The sequence below is a fragment of the Cynocephalus volans genome, chromosome 8 (assembly GCF_027409185.1).
Source record: "Cynocephalus volans isolate mCynVol1 chromosome 8, mCynVol1.pri, whole genome shotgun sequence".
Lineage (NCBI taxonomy): Eukaryota > Metazoa > Chordata > Mammalia > Dermoptera > Cynocephalidae > Cynocephalus > Cynocephalus volans.
In genome coordinates, this window is record NC_084467.1 from 160,404,460 (window position 1) to 160,431,186 (window position 26,727).

Genomic DNA, 26,727 nt, shown 5'->3' on the forward strand with positions numbered 1-26,727 from the left:
CTGCAAGCAGTTTGGTTTGGGAAATTAGACGCGAAATGAAACTGCAAGTGCCTTCCAACAGGCTTGGAAAAGTATGTTCTATATCTCTGCCAAACAGACTCCCCGGAGGTTGAGGTTTCAGAAGCTAGTTTAACTCTAAGGGAGGAAGCAGCAGAATGTGCCTCTCACATCTAGCCTGTAGGAATTCAGGTTGGCAAGTTCTATGGGGAAGCCCATTGCTGCCTATGGTGGAAACGGCATGGGAGATTTCAGTTTCAAAATCTCTGTGAAAAAGCGTCAGAGAAGCTTCTCCGTTTAGAATTCAGCATATCTCACAGAACCGAAGAAGTGGTAGTTAGAAGGGAGTTAGAGCTGCAAGCAGTTTGGTTTGGGAAATTAGACGCGAAATGAAACTGCAAGTGCCTTCCAACAGGCTTGGAAAAGTGTGTTCTATATCTCTGCCAAACAGACTCCCCGGAGGTTGAGCTTTCAGAAGCTAGTTTAACTCTAAGAGAGGAAGCAGCAGAATGTGCCTCTCACATCTAGCCTGTAGGAATTCAGGTTGGCAAGTTCTATGGGGAAGCCCATTGCTGCCTATGGTGGAAACGGCATGGGAGATTTCAGTTTCAAAATCTCTGTGAAAAAGAGTCAGAGAAGCTTCTCCGTTTAGAATCCAGCATATCTCACAGAACCGAAGAAGTGGTAGTTAGAAGGGAGTTAGAGCTGCAAGCAGTTTGGTTTGGGAAATTAGACGCGAAATGAAACTGCAAAGGCCTTCCAACAGGCTTGGAAAAGTGTGTTCTATACCTCTGCCAAACAGAGTCCCCGGAGGATGAGCTTTCAGAAGCAAGCTTAACTCTAAGGGAGGAAGCAGCAGAATGTGCCTCTCACATCTAGCCTGTAGGAATTCAGGTTGGCAAGTTCTATGGGAAGCTCATTGCTGCCAATGGTGGAAACGGGTTTGGAAATTTCAGTTTCAAAATCTCTGTGATAAAGCGTCAGAGAAGCTTCTCCGTTTAGAATCCAGCATATCTCACTGAACCGAAGAAGTGGTAGTTAGAAGGGAGTTAGAGCTGCAAGCAGTTTGGTTTGGGAAATTAGACGCGAAATGGAACTGCAAAGACCTTCCAACAGGCTTGGAAAAGTGTGTTCTATATCTCTGCCAAACAGACTCCCCGGAGGTTGAGCTTTCAGAAGCGAGTTTAACTCAAAGGGAGGAAGCAGCAGAATGTGCCTCTCACATCTAGCCTGTAGGAATTCAGGTTGGCAAGTTCTATGGGGAAGCCCGTTGCTGCCTATGGTGGAAACGGCATGGGAGATTTCAGTTTCAAAATCTCTGTGAAAAAGCGTAAGAGATGCTTCCCTGTTTAGAATCCAGCATATCTCACTGAACCGAAGAATTGGTAGTTAGAAGGGAGTTAGAGCTGCAAGCAGTTTGGTTTGGGAAATTAGACGCGAAATGAAACTGCAAATGCCTTCCAACAGGCTTGTAAAAGTGTGTTCTATATCTCTGCCAAACAGACTCCCCGGAGGTTGAGCTTTCAGAAGCTAGCTTAACTCTAAGGGAGGAAGAAGCAGAATGTGCCTCTCACATCTAGCCTGTAGGAATTCAGGTTGGCAAGTTCTATGGGGAAGCCCATTGGCGCCTTCTTTGGAAACGGGTTTGGAAATTTCAGTTTCAAAATCTCTGTGAAAAAGCGTCAGAGAAGCTTCTCCGTTTAGAATCCAGCATATCTCACTGAACCGAAGAAGTGGTAGTTAGAAGGGAGTTAGAGCTGCAAGCAGTTTGGTTTGGGAAATTAGACGCGAAATGGAACTGCAAAGACCTTCCAACAGGCTTGGAAAAGTGTGTTCTATATCTCTGCCAAACAGACTCCCCGGAGGTTGAGCTTTCAGAAGCGAGTTTAACTCAAAGGGAGGAAGCAGCAGAATGTGCCTCTCACATCTAGCCTGTAGGAATTCAGGTTGGCAAGTTCTATGGGGAAGCCCGTTGCTGCCTATGGTGGAAACGGCATGGGAGATTTCAGTTTCAAAATCTCTGTGAAAAAGCATAAGAGATGCTTCCCTGTTTAGAATCCAGCATATCTCACTGAACCGAAGAATTGGTAGTTAGAAGGGAGTTAGAGCTGCAAGCAGTTTGGTTTGGGAAATTAGACGCGAAATGAAACTGCAAATGCCTTCCAACAGGCTTGTAAAAGTGTGTTCTATATCTCTGCCAAACAGACTCCCCGGAGGTTGAGCTTTCAGAAGCTAGCTTAACTCTAAGGGAGGAAGAAGCAGAATGTGCCTCTCACATCTAGCCTGTAGGAATTCAGGTTGGCAAGTTCTATGGGGAAGCCCATTGGCGCCTTCGTTGGAAACGGGTTTGGAAATTTCAGTTTCAAAATCTCTGTGAAAAAGCGTCAGAGAAGCTTCTCCGTTTAGAATCCAGCATATCTCACTGAACCGAAGAAGTGGTAGTTAGAAGGGAGTTAGAGCTGCAAGCAGTTTGGTTTGGGAAATTAGACGCGAAATGAAACTGCAAATGCCTTCCAACAGGCTTGGAAAAGTGTGTTCTATACCTCTGCCAAACAGACTCCCCGGAGGTTGAGCTTTCAGAAGCTAGTTTAACTCTAAGGGAGGAAGAAGCAGAATGTGCCTCTCACATCTAGCCTTTAGGAATTCAGGTTGGCAAGTTCTATGGGGAAGCCCTTTGCTGCCTACGGTGGAAACGGCATGGGAGATTTCAGTTTCAAAATCTCTGTGAAAAAGCGTCAGAGAAGCTTCTCCGTTTAGAATCCAGCATATCTCACTTAACCGAAGAAGTGGTAGTTAGAAGGGAGTTAGAGCTGCAAGCAGTTTGGTTTGGGAAATTAGACGCGAAATGACACTGCAAAGGCCTTCCAACAGGCTTGGAAAAGTGTGTTCTATACCTCTGCCAAACAGAGTCCCCGGAGGATGAGCTTTCAGAAGCAAGCTTAACTCTAAGGGAGGAAGCAGCAGAATGTGCCTCTCACATCTAGTCTGTAGGAATTCAGGTTGGCAAGTTCTATGGGAAGCCCATTGCTGCCTATGGTGGAAACGGCATGGGAGATTTCAGTTTCAAAATCTCTGTGAAAAAGCGTCAGAGAAGCTTCTCCGTTTAGAATCCAGCATATCTCACAGAACCGAAGAAGTGGTAGTTAGAAGGGAGTTAGAGCTGCAAGCAGTTTGGTTTGGGAAATTAGACGCGAAATGAAACTGCAAAGACCTTCCAACAGGCTTGAAAAAGTGTGTTCTATATCTCTGCCAAACAGACTCCCCGGAGGTTGAGCTTTCAGAAGCTAGTTTAACTCAAAGGGAGGAAGCAGCAGAATGTGCCTCTCACATCTAGCCTGTAGGAATTCAGGTTGGCAAGTTCTATGGGGAAGCCCGTTGGTGCCTATGGTGGAAACGGCATGGGAGATTTCAGTTTCAAAATCTCTGTGAAAAAGCGTCAGAGATGCTTCCCCGTTTAGAATCCAGCATATCTCACTGAACCGAAGAATTGGTAGTTAGAAGGGAGTTAGAGCTGCAAGCAGTTTGGTTTAGGAAATTAGACGCGAAATGAAACTGCAAATGCCTTCCAACAGGCTTGGAAAAGTGTGTTCTATATCTCTGCCAAACAGACTCCCCGGAGGTTAAGCTTTCAGAAGCTAGTTTAACTCTAAGGGAGGAAGCAGCAGAATGTGCCTCTCACATCTAGCCTGTAGGAATTCAGGTTGGCAAGTTCTATGGGGAAGCCCATTGCTGCCTATGGTGGAAACGGCATGGGAGATTTCAGTTTCAAAATCTCTGTGAAAAAGCGTCAGAGAAGCTTCTCCGTTTAGAATCCAGCATATCTCACAGAACCGAAGAAGTGGTAGTTAGAAGGGAGTTAGAGCTGCAAGCAGTTTGGTTTGGGAAATTAGACGCGAAATGAAACTGCAAGTGCCTTCCAACAGGCTTGGAAAAGTGTGTTGTATATCTCTGCCAAACAGACTCCCCGGAGGTTGAGCTTTCAGAAGCTAGTTTAACTCTAAGGGAGGAAGCAGCAGAATGTGCCTCTCACATCTAGCCTGTAGGAATTCAGGTTGGCAAGTTCTATGGGGAAGCCCATTGCTGCCTATGGTGGAAACGGCATGGGAGATTTCAGTTTCAAAATCTATGTGAAAAAGCGTCAGAGAAGCTTCTCCGTTTAGAATCCAGCATATCTCACAGAACCGAAGAAGTGGTAGTTAGAAGGGAGTTAGAGCTGCAAGCAGTTTGGTTTGGGAAATTAGACGAGAAATGAAGCTGCAAGTGCCTTCCAACAGGCTTGGAAAACTGTGTTCTATATCTCTGCCAAACAGACTCCCCGGAGGTTGAGCTTTCAGAAGCGAGTTTAACTCAAAGGGAGGAAGCAGCAGAATGTGCCTCTCACATCTAGCCTGTAGGAATTCAGGTTGGCAAGTTCTATGGGGAAGCCCGTTGCTGCCTATGGTGGAAACGGCATGGGAGATTTCAGTTTCAAAATCTCTGTGAAAAAGCGTCAGAGATGCTTCCCTGTTTAGAATCCAGCATATCTCACTGAACCGAAGAATTGGTAGTTAGAAGGGAGTTAGAGCTGCAAGCAGTTTGGTTTGGGAAATTAGACGCGAAATGAAACTGCAAGTGCCTTCCAACAGGCTTGGAAAAGTATGTTCTATATCTCTGCCAAACAGACTCCCCGGAGGTTGAGGTTTCAGAAGCTAGTTTAACTCTAAGGGAGGAAGCAGCAGAATGTGCCTCTCACATCTAGCCTGTAGGAATTCAGGTTGGCAAGTTCTATGGGGAAGCCCATTGCTGCCTATGGTGGAAACGGCATGGGAGATTTCAGTTTCAAAATCTCTGTGAAAAAGCGTCAGAGAAGCTTCTCCGTTTAGAATCCAGCATATCTCACTGAACCGAAGAAGTGGTAGTTAGAAGGGAGTTAGAGCTGCAAGCAGTTTGGTTTGGGAAATTAGACGCGAAATGAAACTGCAAAGGCCTTCCAACAGGCTTGGAAAAGTGTGTTCTATATCTCTGCCAAACAGACTCCCCGGAAGTTGAGCTTTCAGAAGCTAGTTTAACTCTACGGGAGGAAGCAGCACAATGTGCCTCTCACATCTAGCCTGTAGGAATTCAGGTTGGCAAGTTCTATGGGGAAGCCCGTTGGCGCCTTCGTTGGAAACGGGTTTGGAAATTTCAGTTTCAAAATCTCTGTGAAAAAGCGTCAGAGAAGCTTCCCCGTTTAGAATCCAGCATATCTCAGTGAACCGAAGAAGTGGTAGTAGAAGGGAGTTAGAGCTGCAAGCAGTTTGGTTTGGGAAATTAGACGCGAAATGACACTGCAAATGCTTTCCAACAGGCTTGGAAAAGTGTGTTCTATATCTCTGCTAAACAGACTCCCCGGAGGTTGAGCTTTCAGAAGCAAGTTTAACTCTAAGGGAGGAAGCAGCAGAATGTGCCTCTCACATCAAGCCTGTAGCAATTCAGGTTGGCAAGTTCTATGGGGAAGCCCATTGCTGCCTATGGTGGAAACGGCATGGGAGATTTCAGTTTCAAAATCTCTGTGAAAAAGCGTCAGAGAAGCTTCTCCGTTTAGAATCCAGCATATCTCACTGAACCGAAGAAGTGGTAGTTAGAAGGGAGTTAGAGCTGCAAGCAGTTTGGTTTGGGAAATTAGACGCGAAATGAAACTGCAAATGCCTTCCAACAGGCTTGGAAAAGTGTGTTCTATATCTCTGCCAAACAGACTCCCCGGAGGTTGAGCTTTCAGAAGCTAGCTTAACTCGAAGGGAGGAAGAAGCAGAATGTGCCTCTCACATCTAGCCTGTAGGAATTCAGGTTGGCAAGTTCTATGGGGAAGCCCATTGGCGCCTTCTTTGGAAACGGGTTTGGAAATTTCAGTTTCAAAATCTCTGTGAAAAAGCGTCAGAGAAGCTTCTCCGTTTAGAGCCAGCATATCTCACTGAACCGAAGAAGTGGTAGTTAGAAGGGAGTTAGAGCTGCAAGCAGTTTGGTTTGGGAAATTAGACGCGAAATGAAACTGCAAATGCCTTCCAACAGGCTTGGAAAAGTGTGTTCTATATCTCTGCCAAACAGACTCCCCGGAGGTTGAGCTTTCAGAAGCTAGCTTAACTCTAAGGGAGGAAGAAGCAGAATGTGCCTCTCACATCTAGCCTGTAGGAATTCAGGTTGGCAAGTTCTATGGGGAAGCCCATTGGCGCCTTCTTTGGAAACGGGTTTGGAAATATCAGTTTCAAAATCTCTGTGAAAAAGCGTCAGAGAAGCTTCTCCGTTTAGAGCCAGCATATCTCACTGAACCGAAGAAGTGGTAGTTAGAAGGGAGTTAGAGCTGCAAGCAGTTTGGTTTGGGAAATTAGACGCGAAATGAAACTGCAAATGCCTTCCAACAGGCTTGGAAAAGTGTGTTCTATACCTCTGCCAAACAGACTCCCCGGAGGTTGAGCTTTCAGAAGCTAGTTTAACTCTAAGGGAGGAAGAAGCAGAATGTGCCTCTCACATCTAGCCTTTAGGAATTCAGGTTGGCAAGTTCTATGGGGAAGCCCTTTGCTGCCTACGGTGGAAACGGCATGGGAGATTTCAGTTTCAAAATCTCTGTGAAAAAGCGTCAGAGAAGCTTCTCCGTTTAGAATCCAGCATATCTCACTTAACCGAAGAAGTGGTAGTTAGAAGGGAGTTAGAGCTGCAAGCAGTTTGGTTTGGGAAATTAGACGCGAAATGACACTGCAAAGGCCTTCCAACAGGCTTGGAAAAGTGTGTTCTATACCTCTGCCAAACAGAGTCCCCGGAGGATGAGCTTTCAGAAGCAAGCTTAACTCTAAGGGAGGAAGCAGCAGAATGTGCCTCTCACATCTAGTCTGTAGGAATTCAGGTTGGCAAGTTCTATGGGAAGCCCATTGCTGCCTATGGTGGAAACGGCATGGGAGATTTCAGTTTCAAAATCTCGGTGAAAAAGCGTCAGAGAAGCTTCTCCGTTTAGAATCCAGCATATCTCACAGAACCGAAGAAGTGGTAGTTAGAAGGGAGTTAGAGCTGCAAGCAGTTTGGTTTGGGAAATTAGACGCGAAATGAAACTGCAAAGACCTTCCAACAGGCTTGAAAAAGTGTGTTCTATATCTCTGCCAAACAGACTCCCCGGAGGTTGAGCTTTCAGAAGCTAGTTTAACTCAAAGGGAGGAAGCAGCAGAATGTGCCTCTCACATCTAGCCTGTAGGAATTCAGGTTGGCAAGTTCTATGGGGAAGCCCGTTGCTGCCTATGGTGGAAACGGCATGGGAGATTTCAGTTTCAAAATCTCTGTGAAAAAGCGTCAGAGATGCTTCCCCGTTTAGAATCCAGCATATCTCACTGAACCGAAGAATTGGTAGTTAGAAGGGAGTTAGAGCTGCAAGCAGTTTGGTTTAGGAAATTAGACGCGAAATGAAACTGCAAATGCCTTCCAACAGGCTTGGAAAAGTGTGTTCTATATCTCTGCCAAACAGACTCCCCGGAGGTTAAGCTTTCAGAAGCTAGTTTAACTCTAAGGGAGGAAGCAGCAGAATGTGCCTCTCACATCTAGCCTGTAGGAATTCAGGTTGGCAAGTTCTATGGGGAAGCCCATTGCTGCCTATGGTGGAAACGGCATGGGAGATTTCAGTTTCAAAATCTCTGTGAAAAAGCGTCAGAGAAGCTTCTCCGTTTAGAATCCAGCATATCTCACAGAACCGAAGAAGTGGTAGTTAGAAGGGAGTTAGAGCTGCAAGCAGTTTGGTTTGGGAAATTAGACGCGAAATGAAACTGCAAGTGCCTTCCAACAGGCTTGGAAAAGTGTGTTGTATATCTCTGCCAAACAGACTCCCCGGAGGTTGAGCTTTCAGAAGCTAGTTTAACTCTAAGGGAGGAAGCAGCAGAATGTGCCTCTCACATCTAGCCTGTAGGAATTCAGGTTGGCAAGTTCTATGGGGAAGCCCATTGCTGCCTATGGTGGAAACGGCATGGGAGATTTCAGTTTCAAAATCTATGTGAAAAAGCGTCAGAGAAGCTTCTCCGTTTAGAATCCAGCATATCTCACAGAACCGAAGAAGTGGTAGTTAGAAGGGAGTTAGAGCTGCAAGCAGTTTGGTTTGGGAAATTAGACGAGAAATGAAGCTGCAAGTGCCTTCCAACAGGCTTGGAAAACTGTGTTCTATATCTCTGCCAAACAGACTCCCCGGAGGTTGAGCTTTCAGAAGCGAGTTTAACTCAAAGGGAGGAAGCAGCAGAATGTGCCTCTCACATCTAGCCTGTAGGAATTCAGGTTGGCAAGTTCTATGGGGAAGCCCGTTGCTGCCTATGGTGGAAACGGCATGGGAGATTTCAGTTTCAAAATCTCTGTGAAAAAGCGTCAGAGATGCTTCCCTGTTTAGAATCCAGCATATCTCACTGAACCGAAGAATTGGTAGTTAGAAGGGAGTTAGAGCTGCAAGCAGTTTGGTTTGGGAAATTAGACGCGAAATGAAACTGCAAGTGCCTTCCAACAGGCTTGGAAAAGTATGTTCTATATCTCTGCCAAACAGACTCCCCGGAGGTTGAGGTTTCAGAAGCTAGTTTAACTCTAAGGGAGGAAGCAGCAGAATGTGCCTCTCACATCTAGCCTGTAGGAATTCAGGTTGGCAAGTTCTATGGGGAAGCCCATTGCTGCCTATGGTGGAAACGGCATGGGAGATTTCAGTTTCAAAATCTCTGTGAAAAAGCGTCAGAGAAGCTTCTCCGTTTAGAATCCAGCATATCTCACTGAACCGAAGAAGTGGTAGTTAGAAGGGAGTTAGAGCTGCAAGCAGTTTGGTTTGGGAAATTAGACGCGAAATGAAACTGCAAAGGCCTTCCAACAGGCTTGGAAAAGTGTGTTCTATATCTCTGCCAAACAGACTCCCCGGAAGTTGAGCTTTCAGAAGCTAGTTTAACTCTACGGGAGGAAGCAGCACAATGTGCCTCTCACATCTAGCCTGTAGGAATTCAGGTTGGCAAGTTCTATGGGGAAGCCCGTTGGCGCCTTCGTTGGAAACGGGTTTGGAAATTTCAGTTTCAAAATCTCTGTGAAAAAGCGTCAGAGAAGCTTCCCCGTTTAGAATCCAGCATATCTCAGTGAACCGAAGAAGTGGTAGTAGAAGGGAGTTAGAGCTGCAAGCAGTTTGGTTTGGGAAATTAGACGCGAAATGACACTGCAAATGCTTTCCAACAGGCTTGGAAAAGTGTGTTCTATATCTCTGCTAAACAGACTCCCCGGAGGTTGAGCTTTCAGAAGCAAGTTTAACTCTAAGGGAGGAAGCAGCAGAATGTGCCTCTCACATCAAGCCTGTAGCAATTCAGGTTGGCAAGTTCTATGGGGAAGCCCATTGCTGCCTATGGTGGAAACGGCATGGGAGATTTCAGTTTCAAAATCTCTGTGAAAAAGCGTCAGAGAAGCTTCTCCGTTTAGAGCCAGCATATCTCACTGAACCGAAGAAGTGGTAGTTAGAAGGGAGTTAGAGCTGCAAGCAGTTTGGTTTGGGAAATTAGACGCGAAATGAAACTGCAAATGCCTTCCAACAGGCTTGGAAAAGTGTGTTCTATATCTCTGCCAAACAGACTCCCCGGAGGTTGAGCTTTCAGAAGCTAGCTTAACTCTAAGGGAGGAAGAAGCAGAATGTGCCTCTCACATCTAGCCTGTAGGAATTCAGGTTGGCAAGTTCTATGGGGAAGCCCATTGGCGCCTTCTTTGGAAACGGGTTTGGAAATATCAGTTTCAAAATCTCTGTGAAAAAGCGTCAGAGAAGCTTCTCCGTTTAGAATCCAGCATATCTCACTGAACCGAAGAAGTGGTAGTTAGAAGGGAGTTAGAGCTGCAAGCAGTTTGGTTTGGGAAATTAGACGCGAAATGAAACTGCAAATGCCTTCCAACAGGCTTGGAAAATTGTGTTCTATACCTCTGCCAAACAGACTCCCCGGAGGTTGAGCTTTCAGAAGCTAGTTTAACTCTAAGGGAGGAAGAAGCAGAATGTGCCTCTCACATCTAGCCTGTAGGAATTCAGGTTGGCAAGTTCTATGGGGAAGCCCATTGCTGCCTACGGTGGAAACGGCATGGGAGATTTCAGTTTCAAAATCTCTGTGAAAAAGCGTCAGAGAAGCTTCTCCGTTTAGAATCCAGCATATCTCACTGAACCGAAGAAGTGGTAGTTAGAAGGGAGTTAGAGCTGCAAGCAGTTTGGTTTGGGAAATTAGACGCGAAATGACACTGCAAAGGCCTTCCAACAGGCTTGGAAAAGTGTGTTCTATACCTCTGCCAAACAGAGTCCCCGGAGGATGAGCTTTCAGAAGCAAGCTTAACTCTAAGGGAGGAAGCAGCAGAATGTGCCTCTCACATCTAGCCTGTAGGAATTCAGGTTGGCAAGTTCTATGGGAAGCCCATTGCTGCCTATGGTGGAAACGGTATGGGAGATTTCAGTTTCAAAATCTCTGTGAAAAAGCGTCAGAGAAGCTTCTCCGTTTAGAATCCAGCATATCTCACTGAACCGAAGAATTGGTAGTTAGAAGGGAGTTAGAGCTGCAAGCAGTTTGGTTTGGGAAATTAGACGCGAAATGAAACTGCAAGTGCCTTCCAAAATGCTTGGAAAAGTGTGTTCTATATCTCTGCCAAACAGACTCCCCGGAGGTTGAGCTTTCAGAAGCTAGTTTAACTCTAAGGGAGGAAGCAGCAGAATGTGCCTCTCACATCTAGCCTGTAGGAATTCAGGTTGGCAAGTTCTATGGGGAAGCCCATTGCTGCCTATGGTGGAAACGGCATGGGAGATTTCAGTTTCAAAATCTCTGTGAAAAAGCGTCAGAGAAGCTTCTCCGTTTAGAATCCAGCATATCTCACAGAACCGAAGAAGTGGTAGTTAGAAGGGAGTTAGAGCTGCAAGCAGTTTGGTTTGGGAAATTAGACGCGAAATGAAACTGCAAAGACCTTCCAACAGGCTTGAAAAAGTGTGTTCTATATCTCTGCCAAACAGACTCCCCGGAGGTTGAGCTTTCAGAAGCTAGTTTAACTCAAAGGGAGGAAGCAGCAGAATGTGCCTCTCACATCTAGCCTGTAGGAATTCAGGTTGGCAAGTTCTATGGGGAAGCCCGTTGCTGCCTATGGTGGAAACGGCATGGGAGATTTCAGTTTCAAAATCTCTGTGAAAAAGCGTCAGAGATGCTTCCCCGTTTAGAATCCAGCATATCTCACTGAACCGAAGAATTGGTAGTTAGAAGGGAGTTAGAGCTGCAAGCAGTTTGGTTTAGGAAATTAGACGCGAAATGAAACTGCAAATGCCTTCCAACAGGCTTGGAAAAGTGTGTTCTATATCTCTGCCAAACAGACTCCCCGGAGGTTAAGCTTTCAGAAGCTAGATTAACTCTAAGGGAGGAAGCAGCAGAATGTGCCTCTCACATCTAGCCTGTAGGAATTCAGGTTGGCAAGTTCTATGGGGAAGCCCATTGCTGCCTATGGTGGAAACGGCATGGGAGATTTCAGTTTCAAAATCTCTGTGAAAAAGCGTCAGAGAAGCTTCTCCGTTTAGAATCCAGCATATCTCACAGAACCGAAGAAGTGGTAGTTAGAAGGGAGTTAGAGCTGCAAGCAGTTTGGTTTGGGAAATTAGACGCGAAATGAAACTGCAAGTGCCTTCCAAAATGCTTGGAAAAGTGTGTTCTATATCTCTGCCAAACAGACTCCCCGGAGGTTGAGCTTTCAGAAGCTAGTTTAACTCTAAGGGAGGAAGCAGCAGAATGTGCCTCTCACATCTAGCCTTTAGGAATTCAGGTTGGCAAGTTCTATGGGGAAGCCCATTGCTGCCTATGGTGGAAACGGCATGGGAGATTTCAGTTTCAAAATCTCTGTGAAAAAGCGTCAGAGAAGCTTCTCCGTTTAGAATCCAGCATATCTCACAGAACCGAAGAAGTGGTAGTTAGAAGGGAGTTAGAGCTGCAAGCAGTTTGGTTTGGGAAATTAGACGCGAAATGAAACTGCAAAGACCTTCCAACAGGCTTGAAAAAGTGTGTTTTATATCTCTGCCAAACAGACTCCCCGGAGGTTGAGCTTTCAGAAGCTAGTTTAACTCAAAGGGAGGAAGCAGCAGAATGTGCCTCTCACATCTAGCCTGTAGGAATTCAGGTTGGCAAGTTCTATGGGGAAGCCCGTTGCTGCCTATGGTGGAAACGGCATGGGAGATTTCAGTTTCAAAATCTCTGTGAAAAAGCGTCAGAGATGCTTCCCCGTTTAGAATCCAGCATATCTCACTGAACCGAAGAATTGGTAGTTAGAAGGGAGTTAGAGCTGCAAGCAGTTTGGTTTAGGAAATTAGACGCGAAATGAAACTGCAAATGCCTTCCAACAGGCTTGGAAAAGTGTGTTCTATATCTCTGCCAAACAGACTCCCCGGAGGTTAAGCTTTCAGAAGCTAGTTTAACTCTAAGGGAGGAAGCAGCAGAATGTGCCTCTCACATCTAGCCTGTAGGAATTCAGGTTGGCAAGTTCTATGGGGAAGCCCATTGCTGCCTATGGTGGAAACGGCATGGGAGATTTCAGTTTCAAAATCTCTGTGAAAAAGCGTCAGAGAAGCTTCTCCGTTTAGAATCCAGCATATCTCACAGAACCGAAGAAGTGGTAGTTAGAAGGGAGTTAGAGCTGCAAGCAGTTTGGTTTGGGAAATTAGACGCGAAATGAAACTGCAAGTGCCTTCCAAAATGCTTGGAAAAGTGTGTTCTATATCTCTGCCAAACAGACTCCCCGGAGGTTGAGCTTTCAGAAGCTAGTTTAACTCTAAGGGAGGAAGCAGCAGAATGTGCCTCTCACATCTAGCCTGTAGGAATTCAGGTTGGCAAGTTCTATGGGGAAGCCCATTGCTGCCTATGGTGGAAACGGCATGGGAGATTTCAGTTTCAAAATCTCTGTGAAAAAGCGTCAGAGAAGCTTCTCCGTTTAGAATCCAGCATATCTCACAGAACCGAAGAAGTGGTAGTTAGAAGGGAGTTAGAGCTGCAAGCAGTTTGGTTTGGGAAATTAGACGCGAAATGAAACTGCAAAGACCTTCCAACAGGCTTGAAAAAGTGTGTTCTATATCTCTGCCAAACAGACTCCCCGGAGGTTGAGCTTTCAGAAGCTAGTTTAACTCAAAGGGAGGAAGCAGCAGAATGTGCCTCTCACATCTAGCCTGTAGGAATTCAGGTTGGCAAGTTCTATGGGGAAGCCCGTTGCTGCCTATGGTGGAAACGGCATGGGAGATTTCAGTTTCAAAATCTCTGTGAAAAAGCGTCAGAGATGCTTCCCCGTTTAGAATCCAGCATATCTCACTGAACCGAAGAATTGGTAGTTAGAAGGGAGTTAGAGCTGCAAGCAGTTTGGTTTGGGAAATTAGACGCGAAATGAAACTGCAAATGCCTTCCAACAGGCTTGGAAAAGTGTGTTCTAAATCTCTGCCAAACAGACTCCCCGGAGGTTGAGCTTTCAGAAGCTAGTTTAACTCTAAGGGAGGAAGCAGCAGAATGTGCCTCTCACATCTAGCCTTTAGGAATTCAGGTTGGCAAGTTCTATGGGGAAGCCCATTGCTGCCTATGGTGGAAACGGCATGGGAGATTTCAGTTTCAAAATCTCTGTGAAAAAGCGTCAGAGAAGCTTCTCCGTTTAGAATCCAGCATATCTCACAGAACCGAAGAAGTGGTAGTTAGAAGGGAGTTAGAGCTGCAAGCAGTTTGGTTTGGGAAATTAGACGCGAAATGAAACTGCAAAGACCTTCCAACAGGCTTGAAAAAGTGTGTTCTATATCTCTGCCAAACAGACTCCCCGGAGGTTGAGCTTTCAGAAGCTAGTTTAACTCTAAGGGAGGAAGCAGCAGAATGTGCCTCTCACATCTAGCCTGTAGGAATTCAGGTTGGCAAGTTCTATGGGGAAGCCCGTTGCTGCCTATGGTGGAAACGGCATGGGAGATTTCAGTTTCAAAATCTCTGTGAAAAAGCGTCAGAGAAGCTTCTCCGTTTAGAATCCAGCATATCTCACAGAACCGAAGAAGTGGTAGTTAGAAGGGAGTTAGAGCTGCAAGCAGTTTGGTTTGGGAAATTAGACGCGAAATGAAACTGCAAGTACCTTCCAACAGGCTTGGAAAAGTGTGTTCTATATCTCTGCCAAACAGACTCCCCGGAGGTTGAGCTTTCAGAAGCTAGTTTAACTCTAAGGGAGGAAGCAGCAGAATGTGCCTCTCACATCTAGCCTGTAGGAATTCAGGTTGGCAAGTTCTATGGGGAAGCCCATTGCTGCCTATGGTGGAAATGGCATGGGAGATTTCAGTTTCAAAATCTATGTGAAAAAGCGTCAGAGAAGCTTCTCCGTTTAGAATCCAGCATATCTCACAGAACCAAAGAAGTGGTAGATAGAAGGGAGTTAGAGCTGCAAGCAGTTTGGTTTGGGAAATTAGACGCGAAATGAAGCTGCAAGTGCCTTCCAACAGGCTTGGAAAAGTGTGTTCTATATCTCTGCCAAACAGACTCCCCGGAGGTTGAGCTTTCAGAAGCTAGTTTAACTCTAAGGGAGGAAGCAGCAGAATGTGCCTCTCACATCTAGCCTGTAGGAATTCAGGTTGGCAAGTTCTATGGGGAAGCCCGTTGCTGCCTATGGTGGAAACGGCATGGGAGATTTCAGTTTCAAAATCTCTGTGAAAAAGCGTCAGAGATGCTTCCCCGTTTAGAATCCAGCATATCTCACTGAACCGAAGAATTGGTAGTTAGAAGGGAGTTAGAGCTGCAAGCAGTTTGGTTTGGGAAATTAGACGCGAAATGAAACTGCAAGTGCCTTCCAACAGGCTTGGAAAAGTATGTTCTATATCTCTGCCAAACAGACTCCCCGGAGGTTGAGGTTTCAGAAGCTAGTTTAACTCTAAGGGAGGAAGCAGCAGAATGTGCCTCTCACATCTAGCCTGTAGGAATTCAGGTTGGCAAGTTCTATGGGGAAGCCCATTGCTGCCTATGGTGGAAACGGCATGGGAGATTTCAGTTTCAAAATCTCTGTGAAAAAGCGTCAGAGAAGCTTCTCCGTTTAGAATCCAGCATATCTCACTGAACCGAAGAAGTGGTAGTTAGAAGGGAGTTAGAGCTGCAAGCAGTTTGGTTTGGGAAATTAGACGCGAAATGAAACTGCAAGTGCCTTCCAACAGGCTTGGAAAAGTGTGTTCTATATCTCTGCCAAACAGACTCCCCGGAGGTTGAGCTTTCAGAAGCTAGTTTAACTCTAAGAGAGGAAGCAGCAGAATGTGCCTCTCACATCTAGCCTGTAGGAATTCAGGTTGGCAAGTTCTATGGGGAAGCCCATTGCTGCCTATGATGGAAACGGCATGGGAGATTTCAGTTTCAAAATCTCTGTGAAAAAGCGTCAGAGAAGCTTCTCCGTTTAGATTCCAGCATATCTCACTGAACCGAAGAAGTGGTAGTTAGAAGGGAGTTAGAGCTGCAAGCAGTTTGGTTTGGGAAATTAGACACGAAATGAAACTGCAAAGGCCTTCCAACAGGCTTGGAAAAGTGTGTTCTAAATCTCTGCCAAACAGACTCCCCGGAGGTTGAGCTTTCAGAAGCTAGTTTAACTCTAAGGGAGGAAGCAGGAGAATGTGCCTCTCACATCTAGCCTGTAGGAATTCGGGTTGGCAAGTTCTATGGGGAAGCCCATTGCTACCTATGATGGAAACGGCATGGGAGATTTCAGTTTCAAAATCTCTGTGAAAAAGCGTCAGAGAAGCTTCTCCGTTTAGAATCCAGCATATCTCACTGAACCGAAGAAGTGGTAGTTAGAAGGGAGTTAGAGCTGCAAGCAGTTTGGTTTGGGAAATTAGACGCGAAATGAAACTGCAAAGGCCTTCCAACAGGCTTGGAAAAGTGTGTTCTATATCTCTGCCAAACAGACTCCCCGGAGGTTGAGCTTTCAGAAACTAGTTTAACTCTACGGGAGGAAGCAGCACAATGTGCCTCTCACATCTAGCCTGTAGGAATTCAGGTTGGCAAGTTCTATGGGGAAGCCCGTTGGCGCCTTCGTTGGAAACGGGTTTGGAAATTTCAGTTTCAAAATCTCTGTGAAAAAGCGTCAGAGAAGCTTCCCCGTTTAGAATCCAGCATATCTCAGTGAACCGAAGAAGTGGTAGTAGAAGGGAGTTAGAGCTGCAAGCAGTTTGGTTTGGGAAATTAGACGCGAAATGACACTGCAAATGCTTTCCAACAGGCTTGGAAAAGTGTGTTCTATATCTCTGCCAAACAGACTCCCCGGAGGTTGAGCTTTCAGAAGCAAGTTTAACTCTAAGGGAGGAAGTAGCAGAATGTGCCTCTCACATCAAGCCTGTAGCAATTCAGGTTGGCAAGTTCTATGGGGAAGCCCATTGCTGCCTATGGTGGAAACGGCATGGGAGATTTCAGTTTCAAAATCTCTGTGAAAAAGCGTCAGACAAGCTTCTCCGTTTAGAATCCAGCATATCTCACAGAACCGAAGAAGTGGTAGTTAGAAGGGAGTTAGAGCTGCAAGCAGTTTGGTTTGGGAAATTAGACGCGAAATGAAACTGCAAAGGCCTTCCAACAGGCTTGGAAAAGTGTGTTCTATACCTCTGCCAAACAGAGTCCCCGGAGGATGAGCTTTCAGAAGCAAGCTTAACTCTAAGGGAGGAAGCAGCAGAATGTGCCTCTCACATCTAGCCTGTAGGAATTCAGGTTGGCAAGTTCTATGGGAAGCCCATTGCTGCCTATGGTGGAAACGGGTTTGGAAATTTCAGTTTCAAAATCTCTGTGATAAAGCGTCGGAGAAGCTTCTCCGTTTAGAATCCAGCATATCTCACTGAACCGAAGAAGTGGTAGTTAGAAGGGAGTTAGAGCTGCAAGCAGTTTGGTTTGGGAAATTAGACGCGAAATGAAACTGCAAGAGCCTTCCAACAGGCTTGGAAAAGTGTGTTCTATATCTCTGCCAAACAGACTCCCCGGAGGTTGAGCTTTCAGAAGCTAGTTTAACTCTAAGGGAGGAAGCAGCAGAATGTGCCTCTCACATCTAGCCTGTAGGAATTCAGGTTGGCAAGTTCTATGGGGAAGCCCTTTGCTGCCTATGGTGGAAACGGCATGGGAGATTTCAGTTTCAAAATCTATGTGAAAAAGCGTCAGAGAAGCTTCTCCGTTTAGAATCCAGCATATCTCACAGAACCGAAGAAGTGGTAGTTAGAAGGGAGTTAGAGCTGCAAGCAGTTTGGTTTGGGAAATTAGACGCGAAATGAAGCTGCAAGTGCCTTCCAACAGGCTTGGAAAAGTGTGTTCTATATCTCTGCCAAACAGACTCCCCGGAGGTTGAGCTTTCAGAAGCTAGTTTAACTCTAAGGGAGGAAGCAGCAGAATGTGCCTCTCACATCTAGCCTGTAGGAATTCAGGTTGGCAAGTTCTATGGGGAAGCCCGTTGCTGCCTATGGTGGAAACGGCATGGGAGATTTCAGTTTCAAAATCTCTGTGAAAAAGCGTCAGAGATGCTTCCCCGTTTAGAATCCAGCATATCTCACTGAACCGAAGAATTGGTAGTTAGAAGGGAGTTAGAGCTGCAAGCAGTTTGGTTTGGGAAATTAGACGCGAAATGAAACTGCAAGTGCCTTCCAACAGGCTTGGAAAAGTATGTTCTATATCTCTGCCAAACAGACTCCCCGGAGGTTGAGGTTTCAGAAGCTAGTTTAACTCTAAGGGAGGAAGCAGCAGAATGTGCCTCTCACATCTAGCCTGTAGGAATTCAGGTTGGCAAGTTCTATGGGGAAGCCCATTGCTGCCTACGGTGGAAACGGCATGGGAGATTTCAGTTTCATAATCTCTGTGAAAAAGCGTCAGAGAAGCTTCTCCGTTTAGAATTCAGCATATCTCACAGAACCGAAGAAGTGGTAGTTAGAAGGGAGTTAGAGCTGCAAGCAGTTTGGTTTGGGAAATTAGACGCGAAATGAAACTGCAAGTGCCTTCCAACAGGCTTGGAAAAGTGTGTTCTATATCTCTGCCAAACAGACTCCCCGGAGGTTGAGCTTTCAGAAGCAAGCTTAACTCTAAGGGAGGAAGCAGCAGAATGTGCCTCTCACATCAAGCCTGTAGCAATTCAGGTTGGCAAGTTCTATGGGGAAGCCCATTGCTGCCTATGGTGGAAACGGCATGGGAGATTTCAGTTTCAAAATCTCTGTGAAAAAGCGTCAGAGAAGCTTCTCCGTTTAGAATCCAGCATATCTCACTGAACCGAAGAAGTGGTAGTTAGAAGGGAGTTAGAGCTGCAAGCAGTTTGGTTTGGGAAATTAGACGCGAAATGAAACTGCAAAGGCCTTCCAACAGGCTTGGAAAAGTGTGTTCTATATCTCTGCCAAACAGACTCCCCGGAGGTTGAGCTTTCAGAAGCTAGTTTAACTCTACGGGAGGAAGCAGCACAATGTGCCTCTCACATCTAGCCTGTAGGAATTCAGGTTGGCAAGTTCTATGGGGAAGCCCATTGGCGCCTTCGTTGGAAACGGGTTTGGAAATTTCAGTTTCAAAATCTCTGTGAAAAAGCGTCAGAGAAGCTTCCCCGTTTAGAATCCAGCATATCTCAGTGAACCGAAGAAGTGGTAGTAGAAGGGAGTTAGAGCTGCAAGCAGTTTGGTTTGGGAAATTAGACGCGAAATGACACTGCAAATGCTTTCCAACAGGCTTGGAAAAGTGTGTTCTATATCTCTGCCAAACAGACTCCCCGGAGGTTGAGCTTTCAGAAGCAAGCTTAACTCTAAGGGAGGAAGCAGCAGAATGTGCCTCTCACATCAAGCCTGTAGCAATTCAGGTTGGCAAGTTCTATGGGGAAGCCCATTGCTGCCTATGGTGGAAACGGCATGGGAGATTTCAGTTTCAAAATCTCTGTGAAAAAGCGTCAGAGAAGCTTCTCCGTTTAGACTCCAGCATATCTCACAGAACCGAAGAAGTGGTAGTTAGAAGGGAGTTAGAGCTGCAAGCAGTTTGGTTTAGGAAATTAGACGCGAAATGAAACTGCAAATGCCTTCCAACAGGCTTGGAAAAGTGTGTTCTATATCTCTGCCAAACAGACTCCCCGGAGGTTGAGCTTTCAGAAGCGAGTTTAACTCAAAGGGAGGAAGCAGCAGAATGTGCCTCTCACATCTAGCCTGTAGGAATTCAGGTTGGCAAGTTCTATGGGGAAGCCCGTTGCTGCCTATGGTGGAAACGGCATGGGAGATTTCAGTTTCAAAATCTCTGTGAAAAAGCGTCAGAGATGCTTCCCTGTTTAGAATCCAGCATATCTCACTGAACCGAAGAATTGGTAGTTAGAAGGGAGTTAGAGCTGCAAGCAGTTTGGTTTGGGAAATTAGACGCGAAATGAAACTGCAAATGCCTTCCAACAGGCTTGGAAAAGTGTGTTCTATATCTCTGCCAAACAGACTCCCCGGAGGTTGAGCTTTCAGAAGCTAGTTTAACTCTAAGGGAGGAAGAAGGAGAATGTGCCTCTCACATCTAGCCTTTAGGAATTCAGGTTGGCAAGTTCTATGGGGAAGCCCATTGCTGCCTATGGTGGAAACGGCATGGGAGATTTCAGTTTCAAAATCTCTGTGAAAAAGAGTCGGAGAAGCTTCTCCGTTTAGAATCCAGCATATCTCACAGAACCGAAGAAGTGGTAGTTAGAAGGGAGTTAGAGCTGCAAGCAGTTTGGTTTGGGAAATTAGAGGAGAAATGAAACTGCAAGTGCCTTCCAGCAGGCTTGGAAAAGTGTGTTCTATATCTCTTCCAAACAGACTCCCCGGAGGTTGAGCTTTCAGAAGCTAGTTTAACTCTAAGGGAGGAAGCAGCAGAATGTGCCTCTCACATCTAGCCTGTAGGAATTCAGGTTGGCAAGTTCTATGGGGAAGCCCATTGCTGCCTATGGTGGAAACGGCATGGGAGATTTCAGTTTCAAAATCTCTGTGAAAAAGCGTCAGAGAAGCTTCTCCGTTTAGATTCCAGCATATCTCACTGAACCGAAGAAGTGGTAGTTAGAAGGGAGTTAGAGCTGCAAGCAGTTTGGTTTGGGAAATTAGACGCGAAATGAAACTGCAAAGGCCTTCCAACAGGCTTGGGAAAGTGTGTTCTAAATCTCTGCCAAACAGACTCCCCGGAGGTTGAGCTTTCAGAAGCTAGTTTAACTCTAAGGGAGGAAGCAGCAGAATGTGCCTCTCACATCTAGCCTGTAGGAATTCGGGTTGGCAAGTTCTATGGGGAAGCCCATTGCTGCCTGTGGTGGAAACGGCATGGGAGATTTCAGTTTCAAAATCTCTGTGAAAAAGAGTCGGAGAAGCTTCTCGGTTTAGAATCCAGCATATCTCACAGAACCGAAGAAGTGGTAGTTAGAAGGGAGTTAGAGCTGCAAGCAGTTTGGTTTGGGAAATTAGACGCGAAATGAAACTGCAAGTGCCTTCCAACAGGCTTGGAAAAGTGTGTTCTATATCTCTGCCAAACAGACTCCCCGGAGGTTGAGCTTTCAGAAGCAAGTTTAACTCTAAGGGAGGAAGCAGCAGAATGTGCCTCTCACATCTAGCCTGTAGGAATTCAGGTTGGCAAGTTCTATGGGGAAGCCCATTGGCGCCTTCGTTGGAAACGGGTTTGGAAATTTCAGTTTCAAAATCTCTGTGAAAAAGCGTCAGAGAAGCTTCCCCGTTTAGAATCCAGCATATCTCACTGAACCGAAGAAGTGGTAGTTAGAAGGGAGTTAGAGCTGCAAGCAGTTTGGATTGGGAAATTAGACGCGAAATGAAACTGCAAATGCCTTCCAACAGGCTTGGAAAAGTGTGTTCTATATCTCTGCCAAACAGACTCCCCGGAGGTTGAGCTTTCAGAAGCTAGTTTAACTCTAAGGGAGGAAGCAGCAGAATGTGCCTCTCACATCTAGCCTGTAGGAATTCAGGTTGGCAAGTTCTATGGGGAAGCCCGTTGCTGCCTATGGTGGAAACGGCATGGGAGATTTCAGTTTCAAAATCTCTGTGAAAAAGCGTCAGAGATGCTTCCCCGTTTAGAATCCAGCATATCTCACTGAACCGAAGAATTGGTAGTTAGAAGGGAGTTAGAGCTGCAAGCAGTTTGGTTTGGGAAATTAGACGCGAAATGAAACTGCAAGTGCCTTCCAACAGGCTTGGAAAAGTATGTTCTATATCTCTGCCAAACAGACTCCCCGGAGGTTGAGGTTTCAGAAGCTAGTTTAACTCTAAGGGAGGAAGCAGCAGAATGTGCCTCTCACATCTAGCCTGTAGGAATTCAGGTTGGCAAGTTCTATGGGGAAGCCCATTGCTGCCTATGGTGGAAACGGCATGGGAGATTTCAGTTTCAAAATCTCTGTGAAAAAGCGTCAGAGAAGCTTCTCCGTTTAGAATCCAGCATATCTCACAGAACCGAAGAAGTGGTAGTTAGAAGGGAGTTAGAGCTGCAAGCAGTTTGGTTTGGGAAATTAGACACGAAATGAAACTGCAAAGGCCTTCCAACAGGCTTGGAAAAGTGTGTTCTAAATCTCTGCCAAACAGACTCCCCGGAGGTTGAGCTTTCAGAAGCTAGTTTAACTCTAAGGGAGGAAGCAGGAGAATGTGCCTCTCACATCTAGCCTGTAGGAATTCGGGTTGGCAAGTTCTATGGGGAAGCCCATTGCTGCCTATGATGGAAACGGCATGGGAGATTTCAGTTTCAAAATCTCTGTGAAAAAGCGTCAGAGAAGCTTCCCCGTTTAGAATCCAGCATATCTCAGTGAACCGAAGAAGTGGTAGTAGAAGGGAGTTAGAGCTGCAAGCAGTTTGGTTTGGGAAATTAGACGCGAAATGACACTGCAAATGCTTTCCAACAGGCTTGGAAAAGTGTGTTCTATATCTCTGCCAAACAGACTCCCCGGAGGTTGAGCTTTCAGAAGCAAGTTTAACTCTAAGGGAGGAAGCAGCAGAATGTGCCTCTCACATCAAGCCTGTAGCAATTCAGGTTGGCAAGTTCTATGGGGAAGCCCATTGCTGCCTATGGTGGAAACGGCATGGGAGATTTCAGTTTCAAAATCTCTGTGAAAAAGCGTCAGAGAAGCTTCTCCGTTTAGACTCCAGCATATCTCACAGAACCGAAGAAGTGGTAGTTAGAAGGGAGTTAGAGCTGCAAGCAGTTTGGTTTGGGAAATTAGACGCGAAATGAAACTGCAAAGGCCTTCCAACAGGCTTGGAAAAGTGTGTTCTATACCTCTGCCAAACAGAGTCCCCGGAGGATGAGCTTTCAGAAGCAAGCTTAACTCTAAGGGAGGAAGCAGCAGAATGTGCCTCTCACATCTAGCCTGTAGGAATTCAGGTTGGCAAGTTCTATGGGAAGCCCATTGCTGCCTATGGTGGAAACGGGTTTGGAAATTTCAGTTTCAAAATCTCTGTGATAAAGCGTCAGAGAAGCTTCTCCGTTTAGAATCCAGCATATCTCACTGAACCGAAGAAGTGGTAGTTAGAAGGGAGTTAGAGCTGCAAGCAGTTTGGTTTGGGAAATTAGACGCGAAATGGAACTGCAAAGACCTTCCAACAGGCTTGGAAAAGTGTGTTCTATATCTCTGCCAAACAGACTCCCCGGAGGTTGAGCTTTCAGAAGCGAGTTTAACTCAAAGGGAGGAAGCAACAGAATGTGCCTCTCACATCTAGCCTGTAGGAATTCAGGTTGGCAAGTTCTATGGGGAAGCCCGTTGCTGCCTATGGTGGAAACGGCATGGGAGATTTCAGTTTCAAAATCTCTGTGAAAAAGCGTCAGAGATGCTTCCCTGTTTAGAATCCAGCATATCTCACTGAACCGAAGAATTGGTAGTTAGAAGGGAGTTAGAGCTGCAAGCAGTTTGGTTTGGGAAATTAGACGCGAAATGAAACTGCAAATGCCTTCCAACAGGCTTGGAAAAGTGTGTTCTATATCTCTGCCAAACAGACTCCCCGGAGGTTGAGCTTTCAGAAGCTAGCTTAACTCTAAGGGAGGAAGAAGCAGAATGTGCCTCTCACATCTAGCCTGTAGGAATTCAGGTTGGCAAGTTCTATGGGGAAGCCCATTGGCGCCTTCTTTGGAAACGGGTTTGGAAATTTCAGTTTCAAAATCTCTGTGAAAAAGCGTCAGAGAAGCTTCTCCGTTTAGAATCCAGCATATCTCACTGAACCGAAGAAGTGGTAGTTAGAAGGGAGTTAGAGCTGCAAGCAGTTTGGTTTGGGAAATTAGACGCGAAATGACACTGCAAAGGCCTTCCAACAGGCTTGGAAAAGTGTGTTCTATACCTCTGCCAAACAGAGTCCCCGGAGGATGAGCTTTCAGAAGCAACCTTAACTCTAAGGGAGGAAGCAGCAGAATGTGCCTCTCACATCTAGCCTGTAGGAATTCAGGTTGGCAAGTTCTATGGGAAGCCCATTGCTGCCTATGGTGGAAACGGCATGGGAGATTTCAGTTTCAAAATCTCTGTGAAAAAGCGTCAGAGAAGCTTCTCCGTTTAGAATCCAGCATATCTCACTGAACCGAAGAAGTGGTTGTTAGAAGGGAGTTAGAGCTGCAAGCAGTTTGGTTTGGGAAATTAGACGCGAAATGAAACTGCAAATGCCTTCCAACAGGCTTGGAAAAGTGTGTTCTAAATCTCTGCCAAACAGACTCCCCGGAGGTTGAGCTTTCAGAAGCTAGTTTAACTCTAAGGGAGGAAACAGCAGAATGTGCCTCTCACATCTAGCCTTTAGGAATTCAGGTTGGCAAGTTCTATGGGGAAGCCCATTGCTGCTGCCTATGGTGGAAACGGCATGGGAGATTTCAGTTTCAAAATCTCTGTGAAAAAGCGTCAGAGAAGCTTCTCCGTTTAGAATCCAGCATATCTCACAGAACCGAAGAAGTGGTAGTTAGAAGGGAGTTAGAGCTGCAAGCAGTTTGGTTTGGGAAATTAGACGCGAAATGAAACTGCAAAGACCTTCCAACAGGCTTGAAAAAGTGTGTTCTATATCTCTGCCAAACAGACTCCCCGGAGGTTGAGCTTTCAGAAGCTAGTTTAACTCAAAGGGAGGAAGCAGCAGAATGTGCCTCTCACATCTAGCCTGTAGGAATTCAGGTTGGCAAGTTCTATGGGGAAGCCCGTTGCTGCCTATGGTGGAAACGGCATGGGAGATTTCAGTTTCAAAATCTCTGTGAAAAAGCGTCAGAGATGCTTCCCCGTTTAGAATCCAGCATATCTCACTGAACCGAAGAATTGGTAGTTAGAAGGGAGTTAGAGCTGCAAGCAGTTTGGTTTAGGAAATTAGACGCGAAATGAAACTGCAAATGCCTTCCAACAGGCTTGGAAAAGTGTGTTCTATATCTCTGCCAAACAGACTCCCCGGAGGTTAAGCTTTCAGAAGCTAGTTTAACTCTAAGGGAGGAAGCAGCAGAATGTGCCTCTCACATCTAGCCTGTAGGAATTCAGGTTGGCAAGTTCTATGGGGAAGCCCATTGCTGCCTATGGTGGAAACGGCATGGGAGATTTCAGTTTCAAAATCTCTGTGAAAAAGCGTCAGAGAAGCTTCTCCGTTTAGAATCCAGCATATCTCACAGAACCGAAGAAGTGGTAGTTAGAAGGGAGTTAGAGCTGCAAGCAGTTTGGTTTGGGAAATTAGACGCGAAATGAAACTGCAAGAGCCTTCCAACAGGCTTGGAAAAGTGTGTTCTATATCTCTGCCAAACAGACTCCCCGGAGGTTGAGCTTTCAGAAGCTAGTTTAACTCTAAGGGAGGAAGCAGCAGAATGTGCCTCTCACATCTAGCCTGTAGGAATTCAGGTTGGCAAGTTCTATGGGGAAGCCCTTTGCTGCCTATGGTGGAAACGGCATGGGAGATTTCAGTTTCAAAATCTATGTGAAAAAGCGTCAGAGAAGCTTCTCCGTTTAGAATCCAGCATATCTCACAGAACCGAAGAAGTGGTAGTTAGAAGGGAGTTAGAGCTGCAAGCAGTTTGGTTTGGGAAATTAGACGCGAAATGAAGCTGCAAGTGCCTTCCAACAGGCTTGGAAAAGTGTGTTCTATATCTCTGCCAAACAGACTCCCCGGAGGTTGAGCTTTCAGAAGCTAGTTTAACTCTAAGGGAGGAAGCAGCAGAATGTGCCTCTCACATCTAGCCTGTAGGAATTCAGGTTGGCAAGTTCTATGGGGAAGCCCGTTGCTGCCTATGGTGGAAACGGCATGGGAGATTTCAGTTTCAAAATCTCTGTGAAAAAGCGTCAGAGATGCTTCCCCGTTTAGAATCCAGCATATCTCACTGAACCGAAGAATTGGTAGTTAGAAGGGAGTTAGAGCTGCAAGCAGTTTGGTTTGGGAAATTAGACGCGAAATGAAACTGCAAGTGCCTTCCAACAGGCTTGGAAAAGTATGTTCTATATCTCTGCCAAACAGACTCCCCGGAGGTTGAGGTTTCAGAAGCTAGTTTAACTCTAAGGGAGGAAGCAGCAGAATGTGCCTCTCACATCTAGCCTGTAGGAATTCAGGTTGGCAAGTTCTATGGGGAAGCCCATTGCTGCCTACGGTGGAAACGGCATGGGAGATTTCAGTTTCATAATCTCTGTGAAAAAGCGTCAGAGAAGCTTCTCCGTTTAGAATTCAGCATATCTCACAGAACCGAAGAAGTGGTAGTTAGAAGGGAGTTAGAGCTGCAAGAAGTTTGGTTTGGGAAATTAGACGCGAAATGAAACTGCAAGTGCCTTCCAACAGGCTTGGAAAAGTGTGTTCTATATCTCTGCCAAACAGACTCCCCGGAGGTTGAGCTTTCAGAAGCAAGCTTAACTCTAAGGGAGGAAGCAGCAGAATGTGCCTCTCACATCAAGCCTGTAGCAATTCAGGTTGGCAAGTTCTATGGGGAAGCCCATTGCTGCCTATGGTGGAAACGGCATGGGAGATTTCAGTTTCAAAATCTCTGTGAAAAAGCGTCAGAGAAGCTTCTCCGTTTAGACTCCAGCATATCTCACAGAACCGAAGAAGTGGTAGTTAGAAGGGAGTTAGAGCTGCAAGCAGTTTGGTTTAGGAAATTAGACGCGAAATGAAACTGCAAATGCCTTCCAACAGGCTTGGAAAAGTGTGTTCTATATCTCTGCCAAACAGACTCCCCGGAGGTTGAGCTTTCAGAAGCGAGTTTAACTCAAAGGGAGGAAGCAGCAGAATGTGCCTCTCACATCTAGCCTGTAGGAATTCAGGTTGGCAAGTTCTATGGGGAAGCCCGTTGCTGCCTATGGTGGAAACGGCATGGGAGATTTCAGTTTCAAAATCTCTGTGAAAAAGCGTCAGAGATGCTTCCCTGTTTAGAATCCAGCATATCTCACTGAACCGAAGAATTGGTAGTTAGAAGGGAGTTAGAGCTGCAAGCAGTTTGGTTTGGGAAATTAGACGCGAAATGAAACTGCAAATGCCTTCCAACAGGCTTGGAAAAGTGTGTTCTATATCTCTGCCAAACAGACTCCCCGGAGGTTGAGCTTTCAGAAGCTAGTTTAACTCTAAGGGAGGAAGAAGGAGAATGTGCCTCTCACATCTAGCCTGTAGGAATTCAGGTTGGCAAGTTCTATGGGGAAGCCCATTGCTGCCTATGGTGGAAACGGCATGGGAGATTTCAGTTTCAAAATCTCTGTGAAAAAGAGTCGGAGAAGCTTCTCCGTTTAGAATCCAGCATATCTCACAGAACCGAAGAAGTGGTAGTTAGAAGGGAGTTAGAGCTGCAAGCAGTTTGGTTTGGGAAATTAGAGGAGAAATGAAACTGCAAGTGCCTTCCAGCAGGC